Here is a 25,896-nt window from a genome sequence, read left to right as displayed (position 1 = left end):
CTACAGTAATAAGCCTTTGATTTTTGACTTATGCTTATTCAAAAATATTCTTTCCTTCATTTGTTTCATTTCCTTTGAAATAGGCCTAATACATCTACCCTGTTTTAAAGTATGAGAAGCAGCACTACATGGTATAATTTTTTTTCAAAGATACTATGAGACAAGTTAGATAAAATATCTCGGCTAGGTCGGGTCTCTTATTACCTCAGTTGATTATTTTAGAGATAATTATTTGCAAAAAGTGGATTTTCATTATAATGGAGATTTAGATGATGGTGATTTCTTGAACTACTAATTAGTTCACATTAACTATTTTTTTTCTGAGCAGACTAAATGTCGTATTTATGAGAGTGTATATGCAATTTGTGCTGAATAGAACTGAGGTAGGGTAGCCTGTATCTTAAGTACTGGAAATTCAGCGTGCCCAGAGGTGGTTTAAAATACCAAACTATCTTCTTTCCTAAGTATTTCCTTAATTAGGAAAAATTTGGAGAATGGAAAAAATGTAGGCATGATTCAAACATTATTTTTTCCCATCAGGATCTAAGGATTGTCTAAATGCATGCATAGACGTATAAATCTCTTTTGCAAGGCATTGAAACTTTTACTGTAAAAGACCCTTAAGAAGTGTAAAGTAACAGTTCATCGAGTCTCCGTATACAGCTAGAGACTTTTAAGTGTGGAGAACTTGAATGGAAATTTAAGTTTAGGATCCAAAAATAACTTTACTGTAATCTGTGTGGTACACCCAGGTGTTTTGACTTAAGTTTACACACAGCATATGGAAAATTACAAAAAATTACTAAGTTTTATCTCAGGTAGTATTTCTGAAAATATATTAATTTGGGTGTTGTTACATATTTTTAGAAGGATTATAAACTCCAGTTTTCACTAAAAGTAAGGAATTCTTTTAACAAGGAGGCAATAAATAGCCCTTTACATTGCATAGCCTAGATCACATCTGGAATATTGTGTTTATTTTTGGATGCTGTATTTTTGAAAGGTCATTGGCAAACTGAGATGATTCCAGAGAAGAGTGACCAAACCAGTGACAGTTCTTGAAAAGTTATTATATGAGAAAGAGTTGGGGGAAATAGAAGTGTGTAGATGAAAAGAAAAGACTTGAAAGGGAAGTAAGTTTAACTAAGTCATGAGTTATTTGGAAGATTTTCATGTGAAAAAAGAGTGTACCTGCCTAGAATCGCCTCACAATGTAGAACTGAAATCAGTAGATAGAAATTATTACAGGGATGTAGACTTAACTTCAATGTAAAGGAAACTTTTCTGATAGTTTATCTGACTTTGGGATAGACTTTCCTTATTCTCCATCATTGGAAACATTTGTGTGGTTTGGATAATCACTGGTCATACACATTATGAGTGACATTCTCACATTGGGTGTGATTGTGCACTTATAACTAGAAAATTCTGTGAATTTTTAAAAGAGCAGCCTGTACAAGGTGTATAGCGTCAGATATTTGGAACATCTTACAAGTAACTCACACATCATTTCAAATAACCCTGCTTTCTGATTCAGAAAGTTTTTAGTAACAGCTTTAAATCACCATCTCAGGGTTTATTAAAAATAATACGTTTTCATATAAGATGGATTTTAAACAGATTTCAAGTGATGTGATGACTCATCTCATCAAAATTCCTACTCCCTCCCCTAGACAGACACACAGGCACAGGTCAGTCCGCACAGCTGTATCCTGCTTGTAATGTTTCGGTTTCCTCATTTCTCCAGTTTGAGTGGATAAAAAGTTTAATGTTGGCATTTTCTCATTTGAGGTAATTACATTCTTCTGATCTAATTTTAAAATTTTTTGTAGTTTTTTTTCAGACTATTTGTTTTTCTATGTATACTTTTAAACTGTTGTATATTTTTATGTGTTTTCTATGCCTTTGTTACAATTTTAGTTAGTGGAGGAATTATTAGGAAGAATCTCCCCTGAGGCAATGCTTCTACCCACCAATGCCCCCCTCCCCTAATCAGTAGTTGAGGGGAAATAGCCATGTTAGAGTTTGTTTTCATTATTCTTTCCAAAATTTCCTACATGCTTCTTAGGTATGCTTCTGAAAATGCAAAGATCTGTTTTCATCAGTTTTAATCTGTATTTAATGTTGTCTAAGAATTATTTTATAACCTTTAAACATGTTGGATATTTTATACCTAGGTTATTTTATAGTATAAATTTTAACTCTTTAAAGTTATAATTGAAGTTGTCAATTTTAGCTCCATACTATATATTTTATAGTACATTATATTCACTGTAGTAAAATTTATAAAATATTTGATAGAATTCCAAATTAAGTCATTATCTACTTAAAATAAGTCATGAAAGTGATTGAATTTCATTTCTTTCTAAGCAAAGAAAATGTTCATTTATGAATATAAATTCTAGTCTTATTAGAATTGTCTGGTGGCTGAATGAATGACATTTATAATAATTTGGAAGGTATCATTTTACACATTTTACAAAAACAGTTCTGCTTTGTGAAATAAAACATTTTCATTATGTAATGAGGTAATTTATTTTAAAAGCTGAAAATGTGTAAGTATATTATTTCCCTAATGGAAGAAGTTAATTTTTATGGACAGTGTGCCAAATAAATGCCATGTGTTTGATGGATTCAGTGTTACCTTAGGATTTTTTCCAGTATTTTCTACCATGGAAAGTACTTTGGATTTTAACTATCAGAACATCTATTAATTTGTGCTTAATTAATTGATATACTCATACTAGTTTTAAAATGAGTAAATAAAGAAGAGCTTAGTTAAAATTGCTTTTATGTACATTTTCAGTTCACACTTATTTGGAAACAGTGATTGATACACAGTATATGGAGATGGAGTCATTAACACTTGGTAGTTGTTGGTTTTTAAAATCTATTTATTTTATAGTTGAAAACAATCATCCAAGGAAACTCAGTATCACGTAGGTTGTAAATACCAGCATTGGGACTTGAATTCATTTTTCTACCTTGTAGTCCTCTGTGTTAGGGTTTTCCAGAAAAAGAGGACCAATAATGTATGCGTGTGTAGAGAAAGATTTATTTTAAGGGTTTGGCCCACACAATTGTGGAGGCTGGCCAGTCCAGAATCTGTAGGGGAGCCCGCCAGGCTGGACACCCAGGGAGGAGCTGATGCTGTGTTTGACTCCGAAAGTATCCCGCGGGCAAAATTCCCTCTCCCTTGGCAGAGGTCATTTTAAGTCTTTTCTAGTAAGGTCTTCAACTGACCGAATGAGGCCCATCCACATTATGGAAGGTAATCTGCTTTGTTCAAAGTCTACTAATTTAAATGTTAATCTCACCTAAAAATTACCTTTACAGAAACATCTAGACTAATGTTTGACGAACTATCTGGGTACCATGCCTAGCCAGGGTGGCACATAAAATTAACCATCACATTCTCCCAGACTAATGTTGAGTCTTCTTAGACTCATTATATTTCCTCCCGTGGATCTGAGTTGTTAAGAGAAGCCGCATTCTTAACATACAGCTTCTTGGGCTTCTCCTCATTGACTAATATGTACTCTGATTCTCAAAAGCTAAAATTGTATATTGTATTGTTAATTAAGATTATTCTCCCAAATACTGGAGTGTTTACTTATAAAGAATTAATTCTAATTGATATTCCATAGAGATATTGTTTAAATATGGTTTCACTTTAAAAAGTTTCTAACAGTGATTGATTTAATGACAATAATTTAATGTTTAAACCTAGTTTTAGAAATTGTCAGACAACATTGTCAAACAACTCAGTTCTGGAAGGTCCTCTCTCTCTTTTTTCTTCCCAGCTCTGCCACTTCTACAGAATCTTTTTGCTGATTCTCTGTGTTCATGATTTCTTCTCCCCTTCCTTTCTTTAACAAACTTACTGAGTGTCCACTGCACGCCAGGCATTTTACTAATCTGAGTATAGGTAAATAAAAGTTGTATTTTCTACCTTTGTGGAGTTTACAAGTACAGAGTATCTCACAGATACTGCAGGTTTGGTTCCAGACAACCACAAGAAATTGAATATTGCAATAAAGTGAATCACAAATTTTTTTGGTTTCCCTGTGCATATAAAAGTTAGGTTTACACTGTACTGTAGTCTGTTAAGTTGTGCAACTACCATTATGTCTAAAAAGCCAATGTACATACCTTAATTTAAAAATACTTTATTGTTGAAAACCTTTTAACTGTTGTCTGAGCCTTCCATGAGTTGTAGTCTTTTTGCAATAGTAACATCAAAGATCACTGATCACAGATCACCGTAACAAATAGAATAATAATGAAAAAGTTCAAAATATTGGGAGAAATACCCGTATGTGACTCAGAGACACAAAATGAGCAAATGCTACTGGAAAAATGGCACCAAGGGACTCATTCAATGAAGAATTACCACAAGCTTTCCATTTGTAAAAAATGCAGTATCTGCAAAACACAGTAAAATGCGGCATGCCTTTGATCTTTGGGTGAACAAAGAAAGACGTGAGCACAGCTTGTGTTATGAAAGAAGTGAACAGAGGGCAGAGATAAAGACTAACAGGGAGACCTCCTTTCGTGGTGTAGTCAGGGATGGTCTCTGAGGAGACAGTGTTTTAGCTGATACATGAAGGATGAGGAGTTTGCTTGTGAAAACCAGAAAAAAAGCATTTGAGTTGAAGGAAATTGTGTCTTCAGAGGTCTGAAAGTGGTGAGGGTGGCGTGAGATGAGGTTGACCTAGGAAGGAGTCACATGCTGGCCTTGTGGGTCATGGTAGAGTTTCATTGTTATTCTCCATCCATTTGGGGGGCCATTGAGGTATTTGAAGCAGAGGAATGATGGTATCCAATGAAAGATTTAACAGATGATTCTGGCCACTATGTGGTTAAAAGATTGGAAATAAGGGACTAGAATGGAACTGGGAGGACCAGTAAGGAGACTTGGAATTTTGACTTCCCCTCCATCAGTCCTGATTTCTTTGAGTGGACTCGATCCCCTTAGGATGTGGAGCGAGGAGATCAAGCAAGGCTGTAAGCTAACACAGTTGCCAACAGTGGTAACCAATTCACATGGGAGTAACTGCACATTCTCCTAGTCCTGCAGTGACGGGTGTATGTAGGTGCAGTGATGCAGATATACAAGACCAAGTTTGTTTGCACTGACCCGAGAAAACATTAGCAAGAGAGAAGATATGTTGTACATAAGAATTCCTCAGGCTTGCAGGCTTAGTACAGCTGATTGTATTTATAACCCAAGTCAGTTCTCCTATGATCTTATCCGCTGTTCACTGCACTAATCCATCCTCAACCAACTCTTTCTTCCCCCTCAGGGAAGAGCCAGCTAGACCATATTTTACATTGTCGTTACATACCGTTCCTTTCTGTGCACCTCTTTGTTATCAGAATGAGTGTTGGGGTGGAGCTCTGTAATTGCCTGCATGGCTCAGTCTCGCCTGAGCCTTCTGCTGCACAGAGGTGGACTCCAGCTGTGTTCTTGGCTCATCTCAACCTTGTGGTTGCAAGAATGTAAGCACTCTGCCTTATTTTCCTCATCTCACACATGCCTCTCCATTTCCCCTATGAATTCATTGGCTTAATTAACATTTTATTTCCATGAACTAAACCTAATCCGTTTCCCCTCCTCAGTATATTTCCTTCTTAATCTACAACTAAGTGTCGTGAGCCTCTCCACCCACTCAGATGTCCGTGCTTTCCAGTGTTTTCTTCTGGATCCTGTTTTCTTTTTATTCTGTTATTCCCCAGCCTAGCTTCCCAGTCCCCCAGATTTCTTCACATTTGTAAGATGCAGTGCCATCCACTCAGTCACCTAAGTCAGACACCTTGGAGATATTCAGGATTCTAACCCTCTTCCTTTCCCTGTTTGAGCCTCGTCAGTCTTACCTCTTAATTATCTGTTGAATCTCTCCTGTCCATTCAAGTCCCATTGCCAATCTTTTAGATTAGGCCCATCTCATTTCAAAAGGGAGTGAGTTTTCAAAAAGGGATGCCTAACTATGTCACTTCCCTGACTCAAATCATCAAATGACTCCCCAGACTTCTTAGCGTGGCAGTCAGGGATTTTTTGCCTACCTCTCTGTCTTCATGATTACCCCTTTCCTCTTCTTCACACCTGGTTCTCCACCCCAAATTGAGTGCCCCCTGAATTCCTGGGTGCCATCATAGTCTGTATCACACTGACATATAGTAATTGGCTTTCTTTTCTGTCTGTCTGATTGGATTTTTTTCCTATAGGGTAGCAACTCTCTATCCTTCACCTCTACCCAGAACCTGGTGGAACTAGCAGTCTTTACTGAGAGGATATATAGGTAATAGAGCATGAATAAACGTTGCCAGCCTAGCCTGTGCTTTGGACCGAGAGAGGCTTGATATAAGTCTCTTTATTGCTTCTAATTACTATGTGGTGTCTTGGGTCTGTAACATAAATTCTCTGATCTTTAGCTTCCTCATCTGTAACATGAGCATTGTTATTATGTTTAAATAAGATGATCTTTCTTAATAACTATCTTTTGACAGAAGATGTACAGTAGGAATTTTAAAAAGTAACTTATCTGAAATTCAAATGCAGTTACAGTTCTCAAATACCCACTTCTGAGCTTATGAAGCAGAAATTTTCTGTTTTTCTATATGGAAATTTAGTTGAACACTAACAACAGTAGTTATAACTAAAACATAATTAGTTAAGATGTTGTAAAATGAACTTAGTGAAATATAAGAACAGAAAAGGATGGGTTTCATATGAATCATCAACTCGAACTATTTTTGGGATCAGAAAGGTTCAAAAAAACTGTACGCAGATAAAAATTGTGTATTATAACTAATGAAGATAATTCTAAGGCACTTGCAAATCAAGACTCGTAAAAAATTACCCAAAACATGGGTCTATAAGTATTTGTAGAACACAAAGGAAGTTTATATGTTATTTTGCCTTATGGCCAGTTTATATGGTACAAGTATTTCTGAAAACAGATGGAAAGTGTTAAGTACAAGCAATAATTTAAACTCCGTAAAGTTTCTCAAGGAAACACTCACCCAGAAAAAAACCTATCGGTAATGGGGAGTTCTCTCTCTCTCTCACATGAAAAGATGAGCTCGTTAATTTTTCCAGTAAGACACATGAGATACTGACATTGCATACTTCTTTTTGCAAAGATTATTTCTATACCAAATTTAGCTTCTAATTTATTGTCTTATAGTTATAAGACATTCCTAACATGTGACTTAAAGTCTTGGACATGGTAATGTGGTTTCTTTTTCCTTTATTACCCTTCATTATTTCTCATGTAACAGAATAGAGCACAAAGTTCACTAAATAATGGGAAAAGTTGTACTAATGAAACACAGTTTATTAGTAGTATAAATAAGGAAGTAACTTGAACACTGTGTATATTAAAGTATGTAACACTGACATGAGCAATCCTAAAGAATATATATACAGGACTGCTTTCTTCCTGCTTTTTTTAGGAAGAGATACATGCCCCCCCCCCCAAATAAAAAATTCAGAATAATTTCAGAGGATGATCATCACTCTTTACCCAGAGAAAACCACCAGTGACTATGGTGGGAAGAATTCCTTGTGGTTGGAAAACAGATGAATAAGTTGCACAAAGTCTCATTTATGTATTAAGCTGGTTGAGTCAGTTTAAGAAAACTTTCACATATGAAGGATTTCTATTGTGCAAGTGTCTGCTGACTGCCACCTTGAGTTGATATAAAACCTTCCCTCCGCTCAGATGCCCTCAGTCAATAGACAAATGATGACTGAGCAGAAACTATACCTCCCAGTTTGATACTTTAACAATACAGCAAGCTGTTAGCAGTGAAGTTTGTTTTTGATTTATTCAACTAGGTTGGCAGGTATTCATAATTTAACATGATAGTCTGTTTTTATTAGGGTCCACATGAAAAAGAAATGCCAGATAGAGAAGATTCTTATATGTCTTTTATTAAGACTTACATTGCAAACAGTATCCAATACATTGTTCAGTGTCCCTTTATATAGAGACCCATTTGATAAATTCCTGTCAAAATTGAAAAACTGCCTTTTTTTTCTTTCCCAGATACAGCAGTATGCTTCCTTAGATTTGAGAACTAACTCTGCTTTCACTCTTGGGCTTTGGCTGTATTTGCACTCAGCTGTGGTTGTTTTCTTTAGATGGTCTTTTTCCTGCCCCCCACCCCGCAATTGTTATTAATTCTCTGTAGTAAATATGTCTTGCAGACCCAGGTTTTAGGTAGTCATTAGCCCTCGAGTTCTTCCCAGGCTAAGTGAAAAGCCCAAGTCCTCTAAAAAAAAAAAAAAAAAAAAATAGCATCTTCTCGGGTAGGATTCCACACCTTCTTCCCTCTCCAGGACGGGGTGGCTTCCTGCACCCCAGAGAAAACAGTAAAGCCTGCCAGTCTTCTGGATCTCTGTGTTTACTCTCATTTTTCTATGATTTGCATGATTTCATGATTTTCCTGAATCTGTAACTTATCTTGGTTACTGCCTCAAACCTTTACGAATGTAATGAAAACACTTTATCAGTATATTGATTCTGCTTTATTTTTTGTTTAAAAGGAGAAGAAAACAAGAACAGAAACTAAAACTGTCATTTCAGTCATTGTTTTGTTTTAATACTTTTTGAGCACCAATCTCTGTTTTCCCAGCAATGAACATGTGAAATTAGTTAATTAGCAAAATCTTCAGGGAGCCTAATGGCTGAGATCTGAAAGGCTTCATACATTTTCTTTCAAGTGATTTGATTCTTCACCAACCTGTTGACTCTCCCTTTTGAACTACTTTGTTAAGTATTTGGGAGCTTAAAAGATTAAATGCTTTTGATTGTTGCCAAACATTAGGATAAATTTAAATATTTCTAATAACTGTACTCTCAAAGATGCAGTTGCAGGCTTTAGAGTAACTGGTAATTTCATCAGTGCCAAATGATTTTCTTTTCCCTTTCTAAAGAAACATTCTTGATAGGAGTGTAATTTGTTCTTTTCCTTCATGTTGTATTATAAATGTGCCAGCGTGTAACAGTGCACCATTGAGAGAGTTCTGTAGCTATTCACAGGGTATGGGAAACACAAATCCTTAATTTAATGAGAACAGTCTAGAAATACTAAAAAATAACTTTCAAGATTCATGTTTCATTAAATACAGCGAAAACTCTACTTCTTGGGTTCTAAAATCATTGGCAATCCCTTACTGAAGTACACGCATTCTTGGTATGCTACTCAGCTGATTTGTTTAAGAATTTTGCTCAATTCTGTGGCCAGTCACATTCAGGAATAACTGTTACTTACACTGAACTTTTGCATCATACGGGAAACTAAGATGGCACGTCTGTCAACATCAGTAAAAACTCAAGAGTATGTTTATTATTGTAGGTCAGTGATCATCATACTATTTTGCCTGCAACCCTTTAAGAGAATTTTGAAAAACTGCACCCCTTGCCCTTTCTAACTTGACATCTAGAAACTTTCATCGTAAGTTTGAGTAGTTGCAAGGAGTGTAGTTTCTAAAATATTTAAATTATTGACATATCAAAGTAAAACTGTTGTCATTTATTTTAATGACTCCAAAGGAATACAATCTTATATATTCCATCATCCTTTTAAAATATGCAAAAAACAAATGCTTCTTTAACAGAAATATTGTCATGTTCCTTTATCTTCTTGAATTTATATTTTTATTCCACTGCTCTTGATGACTTTATCCTAATGTAATACATTTTAAGGCTTGAAGGTCTTTTACTGATTAAATATTATACTTCTATGCAACAAAACTATGTGTATAAAGTGACATTAATATTTTTATTCCCTGTAATTAAGGCTCCAGCCATTAAAAATATCTGTCATTAGGGTTATGACTAGCATACAATTGATCAAACAGCAGATATGTGTTGAATTTTGATTAACACAAAAACAGTTTTATTGGAAATGGATCATTTAATGAAGTGGAGGTTTTGTTTTCCTCCCACTTTGTGTGTGTCTAGATGTATGTTATCTACAGGTAGAAGACAATGTTTAGGATCAGTTTCATTCCTGTTTTCTATGCTTGTACATACAGGTGCAGCAAACCCTTACTCAAGCAAATAAGTAGATGGGATAGGAAATAATTTTGTTACAACAATATTACTTAATTCTTTGAACTCTTTCCAAGTTATGTGTCAAAAATCACGTAGACATATGTCATGAAAACTTACTTTCATTGATCCACCAAATGACAACTGTTACATCCTTCTTCAGCATTTTTCACAAATGTTGAAAGCAAAGAATTAGAAACCACTTGCATTGCAAAAGGTTTTGTTATCCCATGGTTAGAGTTATAACTTTTTTGATTTCTAAGAAGTATCCTGAAAAGTTGTTACCAGGACTTTTCAGATAGCCAGTAATGCCCATTCACTTAAAGGCATTTTATTTAACCTGATATACTCAGAAAGAATTGGGCAAATTGTAATATTAATCTCAGTATATCTTGTACAGTACAGACTTTTTCAATAGGAAATGTGTTTATCTTACACTTTTGTTACAACTTGGAAGTTGCATATTTAGCTCATTTACTTAATGGAAAATAAACAGTCCTTTTTATCAAGTCTTTCAGCCAAAAGACTTTCTGCCAGTTCAAATGGATGTGTTAATATTTAGAATATTAAAAATACCACTGAGAAATAATCTAGAGAACACATACTACATGGTTGATTATTAAAATTCATAATGCCAAGATTAAAATGGTACAGTTCAATTAAATTTATTTATCCATTAGAAACAAGTTATAAAACAAAGTAATTGTATCTCATTAATTGATTTATTATGAAGCAATATAGTATGTAGCTAAAATTACAAGTTTTTCTAAAGTAAAGAGTATGAAACAAGACATGATATTACTTTGGTAAGAATGTATGTATGCCTATATTAAATTCTGGCATTGGACCTTTAGAAACAATTAGGTAAGAAATGTATGTAAGTAATAAAAAATAAATTCATTAATTTTGTTAGACATAATGGTCAAACTTACTGCATATTTAGTGAAATATAAAAATACATGTTGCTAAAAACAAATTGAGGTGGTGGATAATAATTTTGCCTTTTAGACAAAGATGTAGAAAAATATGAAACATTCCATAAAATAATAGTATTAACTATAATAGGAATAAATATTTGATAAATTTGATAAAATTATATAATATCTAATTGTATTATCACCTTTTATTTTAATGAAGTCATATTAAGTTTTTACCTGCAGATTTTATCCAGTATATCTAGAAATATTTAGTAGTTTGGAAAATATTCAGTTATATTTAAAACAATATCACTAAGCATTTACTGTTTTCAGCTGTTTGAAAATTTCTTTCCAGTAGACTTTTTTTCTTAATTGAAGTTTACAATGTGTCAATTTATGGCCTATAGCATAGTAGTTCACTCATACATACACATACATATATTCGTTTTCGTACTCTTTTTCATTATAGGTTACTACAAGATATTGAATAGAATTCCGTGTGCTGTATGGTATAAACTTGTTGTTTATCTATTTTATATATAGTAGTTAGTATCTGCAAATCTCGAAGACATATTCTAACTATTGAGAATGACAGAAATGTATGCTTTTCATTAAATACGTGAAAGGAAAAAGGCCATTTTCAACGTGTAGTTCTTTGGCTTTAATTGTTTGGGTGTCTCCGTCAAGACTAAAGTCACCTCCCACTGATCCACACTTTATTGTATCTAAATTCAGAACCAGAACACCCTCGTTCCATTGCCACAGTTCACTTTTAACAGGAATATGTGAAAAATAGGGTAAGACAGGCCTCATCAGAGCCAATAAAATCCCAAAGATTTTGCACTCTAGGATAATGCATTATAGTAAAATTCAGGATAGATAGTTTCATGTCTTTTTTTTTTCTGAGATAGAAGGTCTAGTGTGAAAGGAGAAAGGAGTGGAGAATCAGCGTAAATTTGTCTTTGGAGAACCACACCAGGTCTTAGTAGATCAATTTTAGGAAAAAGAAGTATGGAAAGTAAATACCTGGAAATTGATTCTCTTAAAAATATTCATGCATTTGTACCCCTTGGAAAGTCTAAACCATACCTGTTGGTTTTAGGGCTCAAAGAGCAAGTGTTCTAAGAGATAGGAAGTGGAACTGCTGGTTTCTTAAGAATTGGTTGGAAATTATCAGTGTTACTTCTGCCATATTGGTCAGCACAGTTACAGAGGCCCTCCGGAATCAAGGGGGAAGCTTAGATCAGAGTGTCGAAGAATTTGTAGCCATCTTTAATCTGCCTCAGCTGCCATGCTAAACATTGTGTTGGGTCTCGGTAGTAAAATAATGAACAGAACAGATATTACTACGGTTTGCATCTTGAAGCATGTGGTCTAATGGAGGAGAAAAAATAACCAATTGTAACACTGTGTGATAAACACTATGGTAGGAGAGTAGAAGCTGCTTTGGAATCGTAGAAGGGGCCCCTGACGCAGACAGAAGTGGGATTTAGGCGCAACTCCCCAGAGGGAATAGCCTGAGAACCCTATTAGGAATCAGGTTAACACTGTCTCATTTTGTTCTATAATTTCCCCAAAGCCTTATTGATGTGATAGCACCCCCGCTTCTGCTTTTTGAGGGCATATTTCTCATTTGTGCTTGACTTCCAGGAAATGTGACAGATTTCTAGTGATAATATAAATAAGAATTTGTGGAGGGATGGTCTAAACCTGAGGGAAAATGGACATTATTTAGTTTACTGAATAGTATTAGGGGGATCAGTTTCTTAGGCCCCAGCGGTGACCCACCTCCTCTGGAAAATTCTTTTGTCAAGTGGCCTCACATCAAAGGAATTTGCTTGAACTGTGTTTGGCAGTATACCAAGTCGGCCCATGTGGCTTTTATTTTTCTACTGATGAATTTTCTGTCTCTGAAGAAAAAAAAAAAAAGACTACCTAGGGACAATACCTGTACACAGCAGTTTTTTTCTTTTGGGTTAATAAAGTCCTGTTGTTATAATTCTCAGCATATGTGCATACATTTTGGTCAGTTTTCTTCAGTATTAGAAAAGGAACTGGGACTAACTGGTTGAATAATCTGATGACTAGTTTGGGGTTTACATAACTCTTCTGCAAGAATACAAACTTCCAAAGTAAAGATTAGCAAAAGGAGAGACTCCTGGATAAAGGCCCAGAGTTAAGGCTGTGGGATTTATTTTATTAGCCGTTTGAAAGGAACCTGAAAGCAAAGTTTCATCTAAGAAGCTCTTGATATCCAAGAATGCTGTTTATCAGAGAAATGAGAACGAAAGAATTAGGATAAACTTCAGTCAGTTTATAGCAACAACAGCATGATTAATGGAAGTTGTTAACATTCATGTCCAGATTCCCTAAAAATTTTGAACATGAGATGAGTGGGTAAATTTCATGTAAATATGGGGACAGATCTGAATGGTCTGAGTAAAGCATTATATGAATGTATAGAAATAATTGAATTCTTCTGTGTCCTTAGTGCCTTAGACTTCTTGCCTCAGAAGCAGGGGCATTACTCTAGTGCACTTCCATCATTGAGTGTCTCTGTTATTTCCGCTCTGAGATGCCATAGCATAGTCAGTTTATATTGGCTGCAGACAGAACCCTCATTCCACAGACATCAAGTAATTGAGGGATTTTTGTCCTTTCATTGCCAATGAATGTTTGATAGGATCTATGTATTTTCCCATAACAGAAGAAAAGTGCTCCCCACCCCCTTTACTTCATTGCTGTTATTTGTAATTTTGGCAGGGAACCTGAGATACCAGCTTAGATGTGAGTCTAAGTAATTTTTCTGCTCTGATAGAATTTTCTAATTCAAGCAGAATGAGTCAGATGGATGCTTGGCAAGTTAGTTGGTAATAACACAATTGTTTTTGTGTGTATAGGAGCCTGCCGTTCTATGGCTGTTTCTCCATGTTTGTCTGTTCTCACTTTAGCTTCTGCTTCATAGCTCTGGGTATTTCTTATTTTCCTCACTATCATGTCATATTTGAAGAATTTTAGACTATTCTATCAGATATTTTGTTGTCTCTGCTTTCTTTCCTAAAAGGGAGTTTAGAAGAAGCAAATAACACCTAAGGGATTGAACACAAGGTAGGTAAGGTTGCCTTTTATTTCTTGCAAAGTTTAACTGTAGAATGCTCTGTACCTTTTCCTCTCAACCACATAGTGTCTTGGAATAATAGCAGTACAGACCGAGAAAGACCTGGACATGTCAGCTGCTTCATTTCCTTAATTTCTAATATCACAGAAAACTTTAAACACATCTTCTGTGATCTTCTTAACCTGAGTCACTTACATTTCATCTAAGATTTTATTCTTGCTTAAAGTTTTAAAAATAAGAGTTCTCATACTCTTTGTAATAATCTGATAAGTATTTTAAACTGTTGTCTTTCTTTGTCTTCTCTACTATATCCTTTTAAAACTTTTCCGTTAGAGGTTTCCTTTTAAAACATTGAATCACCTTTGCTGTCCTTATAAGATCCTTTAAAAATTTCTCTATAATCCCTTTAAATCTTCTTAATCTGATTAAAAATATATAGGAATTTGATATAATGACTGCCAGGTTTTGATCTGAGAAAACATATTCCTTCCTCTCAGATTATTATTAAAAAAAAAACATTGTTTTCTATGGCTTTCATTTCTTTTTTAATTTCTTCTTTGATTTCATTGTTGACCCATTGTTTTTTTTTTAGTAGCATATGGCTTTCATTTCTAATAGTAGTAGATATTCTTGCTCTTTCCTGGTATGACATTTGCAATAAATGAGAACATCCTTTCTCCGGATATTAAGAGTTCAACTCTTTGTCACTGAGTGTGCAGTCAGCATAGGAGATGTTTGTCTTGTTCCTATAAGCTATAGATAGTTCAGGATAAGGCCAAAATACGTATATTGCCTAAATAATAGAGAATAGGGAACTTACATTTTCTGAAACAACCAAAACAGTATCATCTATATAAAGAGTGCTGCCAGTTCAGATCAGTTGGTATGACCTGTGTAGAAGAACCAATGATATTTTAAAAAATATCTTTGTTCATAAGGAATGTGTAATGATTGACATATTATCCATTTGTACTGATGAGCTGAACAAAAGGAGAAGTAGTCTGTTTTGCTTGATGAAACAGTCTTAAAAATTATCACCAATTGTGGTTAATACTTGTAACAATAATAATCAACGTTTTCTTCTTAGAAAATAGAAGGGTTATTTTTCTACTAGTCACTCAAAAACAGAAGATATTATCTCCAGCTTAGGAACAAAAGTATTTTTATTATGTGATAGCAGACTTTGCATTTACATAAAAAGGGAAAGCAAGGTTATTGACTTGCTGGAAAAGCTGAGGAATTGCTTTAAAATAATTTAATCAGCCAAAACTCTAAATGAAGGATTATTTTTTAAAGTATGAAACAATCATATCTCAGTTCACTTCAGTAGATATTTAGAGTGCCTATAGTATGTTTGGTGTCAGGGATAGAAATGAAATTTCTAGTGACATCTTCTCTTTGGGGTGCCAACAGTTCAATAGGTCTGTGATTTTTTACTCATCATCCCTCGTTTCTCTTCAAGTAATGACCCACCTGACCTGATTCTTTGTTTTCCTACATGAATATTCATAGCAGCATTATTTACATTAGCCAGTAGGTAGAAACGAAATGTCCATCAGCTGATGAATGAATAAATGAACTGTGGCATATGCATACAATGGAATATTATCCAGCCGTTAAACTTGATTCTTAACTATGTGCCTGCAACTAGCAGGAAGAGGGGGGAAAAGTCAGAGGAGAAAATTCTATAAAGCATACATCTGTTTTTATTTTTTTTAAGTCTATTTTCTTTGAACGGAGAATTTCTCCATTCAGTCTTGTAGTTCTGCTGGTAGCTAGTATATATGGCAGAGGAAAAGGAAACTGAAGTTGGAAAATCCTTTCTATTGCCATCTCAGGATTGGGAAAGACACCATCATAGTTGCAGAGACTATCGAGACACGGCTGACAGATCATCCTAGACCAAATCATCTTTCTTATTTGTAAGTTACTGAGACTAGAAATGTTAACTCACTGGTCTCAGGTTTTGTAGCTGTGACTAAAATTCCTGTTCCCATTCAGTGCTCTGCTATCGTATGAAGCCAAAAAGTATGTGTATAGCCCACTCATTAAACTGCTGTGTGCATTAGTTACATAAACTGTGAGATCAACATATATAGCTTTATTGTATTTTAATTCACTAGATAATATTTAATGCCTTTGAAATTGGAGAACTAACTACAACTAAAATTGGAAATGTATAAAGGCCAGAAAAATAACAGAATTAATATATTCTATCAGTATTAATAAATATTGCTAATTTAAAGCACATGGAAATAAAGATCTAAGCTTATTAATGTGTGTACAAATCATTAAAATATGACTTTTATGCCATAGTTTTACCACTTTAGAGATTCATTCCCTGGCAAGGAAAGAGTGTCAAGGCAAGAGAATGTCACAGAAAGGACCATTAGTTCCCAAAAAGTCATCAAATAATCCACATCTCTACACCCTCTTGTCCACTCCACTTCTACCCCTTCTTGTTTGGCAATTGATTTACTCCCCCAATCCTCAGCCCTCCTACTTTGATCATTAGTTCATAGTGTTTCTCTCTTATCATGACGTGTGTTCAGACTGGCTCCAGACCTCTGACCTGTGAATAGGAAGCCCTGACTGCTCATGGCCTGGCCACCTGGCTCTACCTCATCTGCTCTCTCACTGGTCAGCTGGGTGTCGACTCACATGGTTTACAGAGTCATTCGTCCTAGTGATGAGAAGGAGTTTATGTCCTCTAGGAGTGCTCTAGGTCTCATAAGATCAGAGTTTTTGTTCTACTTCTGCCACTAAGCAGCTCTCCAAGCTTGAAAAAGAAATCACTCATCTTCCTTCTCCTCAAAGAGAACTATATTTGCTTTACTTCACTCTTTTCTTAAAGATATGAAATAAAATCTTTTTTTTTTGAAAAAGTCAAATATTATGAAAATTTCAAAGACTAATTATAAACACCCGTATGTCCATCATCTAGAACTGACATTTGTTAACATTGTGTCCCATTTGATTTTTTTAAATTAGCGGTAACATTGACGGCCTCTTTAGCCTCCAGGATTACTCCTATTACCCTCACCCCCTCCTCAAGGCAGTTATTTATTCATTCCCCACTGATGGCGTGAAATCAAACATCTTAAAATATCTATACTAGAGCATTAGATTAGATGAACAGTAAGTTATAATAATACAGTTGTTTTTATTACTCAACCAAACTGCAAAAAAGAAATTCTTTTTTTCCCCAGTGTATAGTTCTTTTTTCTGTCTAAATGTTCCCGTTTTCTCACATAATATTTTGGGCCATTACCACACTGTATCTGTATTCTATTAAAGGAATGCTTTCTTTGCTTTCTTTTGGAATTCTAAAAATTGAATTGTAGTAAGTTGCATGCTACCACCACTTGTAAGAGTATTGCTAATCATAGTAGTCACTTTTGATTTCTGGAAACTGCAGCCATCTATGCTAAATAGTGCTATGCATTGGTAATTAGGTCATGGAAGTGACAACAGAGCTATTTAGCAATACATGGGTAGTCCTCTTGTATTTTCCCTAACGTCTAGCACTGTGTCATGTCTTTCATAAAATAAGTCTGAATATATGATAAATGATGGAATGAGCACCTGAATTTCTACCAGTGTTGTATTACTTTATAACAAATTAATTACACAACTTAGCTGCTTAACGCAACATCCATTTATTAGCTTGCAGTTCTGAAATCTGGCGTGGTGTGGTTGGTTTTATGTTTTGGATATCACAAGGCTAAAATCAAGGGGTCACCCAGACTGAGTACTTATCTGGGGGGTGTGCAGAAAAATCTACTTCCAACTTAATCTTGGCAGAAGTCAGTTCCTTGCAATGGTAGGACTGAGGTTCCCGTTTCCTTGCTGGCCCTCAGCTGGGGACTGCTCTCAGCTGTTAGAAGTAGCCGTTATTCCTTGCTACTTGGCGTCCTCTAAGTTCTCAGCAGCACTTGGAATCCTTCTCACTTTTTTTTTTATTTAATTTAATTAAAAAATATTTTCATTATTTTTAAATATATTTTTATTGAAGTATAGTCAGTTTACAATGTGTCAATGTCAGACATAGAAAACAAATTTATGGTTGCTGGGGGAGCTGAAGATTTGCAGATACTGACTACTATATATAAAATAGGTAAACAACACGTTTACACTGTGTAGCACAGGGAACTCTATTCAGTATCTTGTAGTAACCATCTCACGCTCTGAACCTCTGACTTCCCCTTCTGTGACCAGCTGGAGAAATTCTCTGTCACCTTCCACTGGCCCCTCCACCTTCCCTTGAGTCTCTCCCAAACTACAGGTTCTGTCTCATCCTAGTTTTGTTTCTAAGCTCCACCAGAATGAATCCTGAAGCACTTAAACCACCTTATTTACCTTTCTTCAAAGCTGATGTGACCTGTCATTTGTTTATTCTTCCTCAGACCGCATGGCTCTGAAGCTGTCAGTTGTTTCTCTCATTATTTCCTAAGTCCTTTGCTGTCTTGAAAATCGGTTGCCGCCATGTTAACACTAAGATCTCAGATTGCTGATCTCTTAGCCCCAAGTGCTCCAAGTCCTACAACTGGGCATTGGCTCTGGTTCTTGTGTACTTTTCCAGGGGCCTCCCCCATAATGTTTGATTTCTTCCATCTTTTCTTCGACCTTGTCATTTTTAGGGGACCCCCAGAATTGTATACATTGACCACATAGTACCTGAGTGTTCTTTATCCCAGATTTTTTGCTCTAGTGTTTTACCCACCATTGGGTTAGCTAGTGCCATAATCATATCTGAACTGCCTTCCTTTCTCTCTGCTTATTATATTCTGTCACTCCCCGTTTCCTTCTTTTTTTTTTTTTCCTGTAAGAAATGCAGATTTCCTGACTTCAAGAGTTCATAATCTAGTAGAACGGACATATAAGAAAGTGAAAAATTACATGACAATATGGTAAGTTTTATGTTACAGAAAAGCAGCAAGAGTCTGTGGGATTACAGAGACATTCCAGCTCAGCTTGAACGTTGGTCAGGAAACATTTCCAAGAGGCGGTAACACTTGCACTGTCTCCGATAAGCAAGTAGGCGTTGGCCTAGCAAGGAAGAGGGGCTGGAGGGGCTGGAGGGATGCCTAAATGGATCCTTAAAAGACCATCCAGAGTTGGAAGCTAGATAGTTCTCAGGCTGAACGGTTGATCAGATGCCAAGAGCAAGGATGGGACCGAAAATGAGAGCTAAAGCCAAAAGATCAGATATTCAGCAGGAGCTGAGGCAGAGTGAGCCTTGACAATGAGGAGGAGCAAAGCAGAGTCCATAGACCTTCCCCGTGCATGAGAGCGAAAAAGAGAACTCTTTCTGAGCCTGGGGAGTGCCAGCATTCAAGGGTTAAGGAGAAACAGGAGCCTGTAAATGTGACCAGGAAGTGGGCAAAGAGTCACAGCATGAGGACAAACTGGGCTCGAGGACGGAGATCCTGACACGTTATTCAACGATGAATCAGGAATAATGAAAGGAAGTTTATAGATGGATAGCTAGAAAGGGAAAGTCTCTATTTTGTCTTTGGAGTAAAAGACTGTGTGTGAATCTGATGAGAGGGTAGAAGAGATGGAGAAATAGGAAGTAGCTCTCTTTGAGAGTCAAAGAACAGGCAATAGAAGGTCTGGAGGGAGTCGTGGTGCCTTGTGAGGACCTCCCTGACGCTGGAGAGGCCACGAGTGTTTGATGGATCTAACGCACGTGGTTGAGTGCCTGTGTCCAGCGTCGTTCTGCAGTAGGGCCTGAGGAAGAGAGAAGGCAGATGGATTGATTTATTTAGATTTGGGGGTTTTCTGCAAGGGTGTGATGGAAAGAGAAAAACGCAAGGGAGTTAAGAATGGTTGGCAGAATGGATAAAATCTAACTGAATACAGAAGGAAGTTCAATCAGGATAGACTGATAATTTGGAGGGAAAAAAAATAAAAGCAGGTGCCAAAAGTCAGGAGACATTCACGAGGTCAAAGTGTGGTATGTGGAAAAGTATGACGTGGGTCATTAGATCCTCACGTCACAGACTAGACTAAAATCTTAGATGGGTTTAAAGAACTGGGTCAAACCTAGGAAAAAAAAGAGAGACATGATTGATGAGGAAGGACTTTGTATACTTAAAAGAAAGGTTAAGAAATCTGAAAGGAGAAACATCAGTTTGTTTTACTATATATAAATGGAAAACAACAACAAACAGAAAGTGAGAGAGAAAATCAGGAAACAAATTTCTACAAGAATGCTAAGCAAAGGGACAAAAACCCTTAATCTGTAAAGATGGGATCTAGGTTGGTACTTCTTCAGCAGCCGTGGGTGATGATAGCTTCTTTTTGCACGTCCAGCACCAGTTTCCTCAAGTTCCTCAGAGGTAACAGCAGCCGTCAGGCTGCACCCTCTCTCTGCTTCATGCTCCTTCCGTCTCTGGATTAAAAGGGTTGGGGACCCAGCCTGGTGTGTTGGAGCCTGGGCAGGAGCCAGAACACCTGCCTAGGAGGGCAGCCTGATTCAGGTGTGAGAGCCGAGCAAGGTGAAGGGAGGACCTGGGTGGGAGGATGGTCCAGCGCCAGGTGTCAGGGCCCCAGCGGGGTGAGGCGGGCATCCGTGTAGGAAGCTAGCCCCCTACTTGAGAAATTGGGGCCTTAGCAGAGTGCGTGGGGTGTGTATGTGGGAAGAGAACAAGATTGGTGTCATGCAGGAGGACTGATCAAGTAAGTAAATATATTAGGCATAATGGGAGCTTGGTTTCTCACTAGTGGAGAAAATTATTATAAATATGAAAACTGAGAACAGTAGAAAGAACCCTGCGGTGGTGTTGGAATTGGAGGTATTAGTGTGAATTTCTGGTTTTCAATGTATAGGTAGAAAATGGATTAGCTATAGAAATACATACATAGAACTAGATGTGTGTGTATATGTATGTATGTATGTATATATACACATACATGTAAAAAGTATGTGTGTACACACATCTGTTCTCTATTTCTGTCCTCTGAGTTGGCTTGGGAGCAGTGTCACCACTGTAACAACGAGCACACCTAGCACTCCAGATCTAAATGCCATTCTCTGCCAGAAGGAACCAGATCTCCTTAGAGAAATGGTTGATTCCAGGGCTGGGCCAGGATAAGCAAAAGATGAGCTTAGAACATCTTGTACCAGAAAGTAAGGAAGTGCTCAAAGAATGATTGGGGACGTGTCAAAGGGATGGAGAAGCCAGCTCGAAGGGGCTCCCATTGGCCAAATTTGGGACATGAATTTTAAGCATCAAATAGTGTTTGCAACAGATGAGAATCCACTGACTGAAATAATAAACATGAGCCCACATTGATATGAAATAAATTTAAACTTGAATGGAGAAACAGAATATTTACAGAGTTTTGAAGAATCTTCCCTTAAAATACTTGTTAATTACAAAGGGGAAAAAAAAAGACTATCTTGCAGTGAAGAAGCCTGTGATCAAAGTGAACACGGGACAAAGAGGGAAGTTGATAGGATGCCATGAGAAGAAGCCAGCTTCACTTCTGTCACCTTCCTGCAAAAGATGTACAGTCTGAAGCTAATCGTGAGGAAACAGCACACAAGCCCAAGTTGAGGGACAGTCTACAAACACACTGACTTGTAACTTCAAAAGTATTAAGGTCATGAAAGTCAAGGAAAGACTGAGGAAATGTTTCAGGTTGAGGAGGACCAAAGAAACATGACAGCTAAATACAACGCAGGATTTTGAACTGGACTCTTGTTTTGAAGGACATCATTGGAATGAATGGTGAAATGTGAGTGGTGTCTGAGGATTAGATGGTAGTAAGGTGTCAATATTAATTTTCTGATTATAATTATATAGGATAATTTTTTTTATTGCACTAGAATTTTTGGTAATGATAAGGCATCAGGTTGGCTACTTAACTCTCAGATAGTTCAGGAGAAAACAATTCTTTGTAATATACTTAGAAGAATTCTTTTAAGCATTTACTGAAGGATATACTAATATTGATATTTGTAACATTGTCTTCCCTTGACTTCCTGGCTTCAGAAACACTGGTTGTCCTATCTGTTAGGTTGTTTTTTTCTTGAGGACTCTTGTTAATCATCCTGTTCTTCGATAGTGGGTATTAATTTGTAGTGCTTTCCCCTTAACCTTCTTTTCTTTCTCCTCTTCTACTCTTTTTTTAATTGAAATATAGACACTCTGTGTTGTTGCATCAGTTTCTGGTGTACAGCATTTCTGCTCCTTTCAACTCTAGGCATGTGACTCCTACCTCTGCGTCTTTACCCTAGGTCTCTCCTGATCTTTAGACTTACGTTCTGCCTGAACTAAGCTCTCTTTAGTAGGTGTCTTTCCTCATCATCTCAGCCCAGATCTGCTGGTATAACCCAACTTTAGGTTAACTCCCAGGGCTTGCTAATGTATACTTAAATTTTATGCAAAATATGGGGTCTGATTTTCTTCGGCTTCTGTAATACAAGAGAAGATTATTATAGAAAATTTTAGCATTGCTGCCTCCCCTACTGGGTCAGGAGCAGGGTCATGAACCCATTTCCTTGAGAAAATAGAAGTCTGGTAAAAACAGAAAGTTGCATGTTAGAAAATGAACTCTATTTTGATATGAAATAAATTTCACTAGGGATGTTATCTGAGACAACATGAAATAAGAATATTATCTCATCTAACATCTATTTTGAGAGTGAAATATATATACAGTGTCAGAGGTTATGAGAAAAGTTTGAACTCAGTATATGAGAAAATGATCTACTGGGACATTTAAAAATGTCCCAGTTCTAACATGTAATAGACACAAAAGCATGAGGATTTTAATTGGCATGTTTAGTATACTTTGAATAAAGATTAAATATTTTAAACCAATTGATCAACAAGAACATGGGCCAAAAGTTGTTTATTAATAAATTCCATTCATTTAAAAATATCATTGACAAATAACTTTCTTGGCTAAACTGTTCATTTTATATATACATACATATACATATATATATATTTGAGAATTAATGTTTCATGTCCAATTCTACACCAGGAAGCATGAGTCATTCCTGTGCTGAAACACTTGGATATCGTTAGATTTCTGGTCAAGGAAAGATTCCAGGAAGTATTACAAATTATCCTATCAAAATGCTTGACTTTGGTGGAACATGACAGATTGTTCATTTACTGAGTTCTCCCCAAATGTAAGCACTTTTGCCACAAATGAATGTCTGCTCAGTGCAAGAGACTATCGGTGACCAAATGGCTCTCCACTGAAGTAGTACTCAACTGTTTGTGTGGTAAACTTCGACATTTAATTGATGCAGATTTTAATACATTCATTGTCTCTCTCATTTAAAAAAAAATGATCCTGTTTCCTGAGACCACTGTTACTTGGAGAACTTTGGCTAACTAACAAGTTCCCAAGAACATTACTTAATGGTATATTGCCAAGAACCTCTTAGAATAATTTAGCCAAATTGCTGTCTTTAGAAAGTCCAAATATATTTCATTTAAGTTTGACAGTTATTTATTGAGATCTTGTTAATTGCACAGTTGGATATGACAGGGATCCAAAAGAAATATACAACTTATAAAGAGCTTATAATTATTTTGGAGAAACAAAATAAATTCATATTAAACAGCAAAAAAAAACCCCAGGAAGTGGTGCAGTTTAGGGCCAGCTTGGTAAATTAGTGTTTTTGTTGAGTCAGACCGTTGTCAGTAATCTGCCTGTGGCACTTACTATCATAATATAATTTTTGGTCACTTAATAAGTCAGTGTAAGCCTGGGTTTATTTCATGCTTTCTGTACTTAAATTTTTTTTGACTCCAGAAGCCTTATTTTTTCAGCCCTGAAGTCAGCACATACTGTTGGACACATAGCCTGTGTTACACAGTTAGAGGCATCAGGCCTACAAATGTGGCAAATAGAGAGTCTCTGCACTTAAGGAACTTGCTGCTTTGTGTCCGTGCGTCCTGGGGCTGGTGGCAGGGAGGAGACAGACAGCAGACCTATGAGAAAATAACTAAGATGATTTCGGATACTTGTAAGTATCAGGAAGATGGTTAGGTGTTTGCACAGCTGTAATCAGAGAAGGCCTTTCGGAGGAACTTAGGTGTGGGTTGAGGCCTGAGTGATGAGAGAATTAAGTGCATAGTTAGATGTACAGTTTGGGGCTCAAGGGAGGGGTCAAGGTTGAAGATAGAACTCTGAGAATCTTCATTGCACACCTAACACTGAAAGGCACGTCAAACATAGTTGAGATGTCAAGTATGGTGAGAGTTGAGAGTTGACCTTCGCCTTTAATCAGATGTCAGTCATCGGTGCCTTTGTTGTTTTGCGGAGAAGTGAGGGGAAAACGCCTGTTTAGTAGAATGAAGGGAGAACAGGAGGTAAGGATACAAAGGCAATAAGAAGACCCAACTCTTCCGAGGGTTTTGCTCTGAAGGAGAGAGGGTAGAAGGGTGGTTGCTGTAAACAGTTCTTTAAGCTGTCCCCTTGTACGTGTGTGGTTCTCTGCACTCGAGTCATATTTCAAAATACTAAAGCAAACCTTTTAAGTGAGGTTAAGAGGTTTACAAGTTTTTTATTTTAATTTGTGAAATTGTGTTAGGCTTTCATGGGAAATGGGGGAGCAGTCGGGGAGCAGTGTTAAAGACGACAGTTGACGGTCTAAATAACAGAATTGCTGGCAGCTGAGACCACAGATCAAAGAATCAAGTGAAACCGAACAAAAGACTCATGTGCCTGCTTGCCTGGGGCACAGAAAGCCGGACTTTGCCAGCGGGAGTTTGCAGCTAAGGAAGGGTTTCTTGCAGGGTGCCAAGAAACGGAGTAGGAGACAAGCCCCAGATCCACTCCTGCTTGGTCCTTGAGTTAAGGGTGTTTTTTCAAAAGGGGAAGAACAAAGAGGCTGGGGTTAATCGCCCTCCTGTGACGTTTCCGAGATTCAGGATGTATCTGGTTTAGGATTCTCTGGCCAGGTGCCCCATGCCTTGGGGGTCTGTTAGCCCGTCTTGCCCTGGAGAAACAACCTGAGTTTGTTTGTTAGTAATGATATCCTTAAGAGCAGTTTTAGTGCATCAACCAGGTTATCGACAACAGCAGTGTTAGTGTGTTAGCAGTGTCATCAGAGCATCCATTTTTGTCAGCTGACCCCGGTTGATTGGTGTTCTGGGAGCACAGGATTGAGGTCAGAGGGCACAAGAAAGAGAATGAAGTTTTGGATAGAGAGATGAATCATAGACTCAGTAAGGGAACTTGGTTTTGTGGGGACTCGGTTTCAGGGTTTCACAAGTCAGTCCTGGAAGGACTGCCCGGCTCACATCCCATCACTTCAGCCCTGAAAATGCCTGTCCACACGCGCTTCATGCTGTTTTTCAAAGTGCTTTTCTGCGTATTATCTTATTTAGTGAAGACTGTAAATGAATATGAGCGGAAATGATAATGTTATCTAAATTCTCTGTGTATGAAAGTAGTGAATGTTTCTTTAGTTAAAAAATATTACTTGTTACGATCGCTGTCCAGCTGGTCCGTCCCTCAGTTCACTTCTGTGGGAGGAAAGGAAGGCATGATAGAGGAGTTACTGAGTCGCCGAATATATGAATTTAAAGACTTGGCACTGGGAATCTCTAAAGCAGAGTTTTGAGAAATTTGCCTTATTTTACAAACGGTTTTTGATTACCTGTTTTTATTGCATGCTCTGTGTACCTAATTCAGGAGTCAGTAAAGTATGGACCAAGGGCCAATCTAGTCAGCTGCCTGTATTTGTAAATAAGGTTTTATTGGCACACAGCCACACCCCCTGAAAATATTTAAGAATATGTAATAAAAGTATGAACCTACC

At 36.8% G+C, this 25,896-nt stretch overlaps 1 protein-coding gene across 1 annotated transcript in view; it reads left to right on the top strand.

Annotated features, from left to right (window-relative positions):
* ME1 (malic enzyme 1) overlaps positions 1 to 25,896 on the top strand; it is a 170,037-nt gene that overhangs the window by 42,534 nt on the left and 101,607 nt on the right. The window lies entirely within an intron of this gene.

The sequence above is a fragment of the Camelus ferus genome, chromosome 8 (assembly GCF_009834535.1).
Source record: "Camelus ferus isolate YT-003-E chromosome 8, BCGSAC_Cfer_1.0, whole genome shotgun sequence".
NCBI classification, from domain to species: Eukaryota; Metazoa; Chordata; class Mammalia; order Artiodactyla; family Camelidae; genus Camelus; species Camelus ferus.
This window is presented reverse-complemented; position numbering and strand designations above follow the sequence as displayed.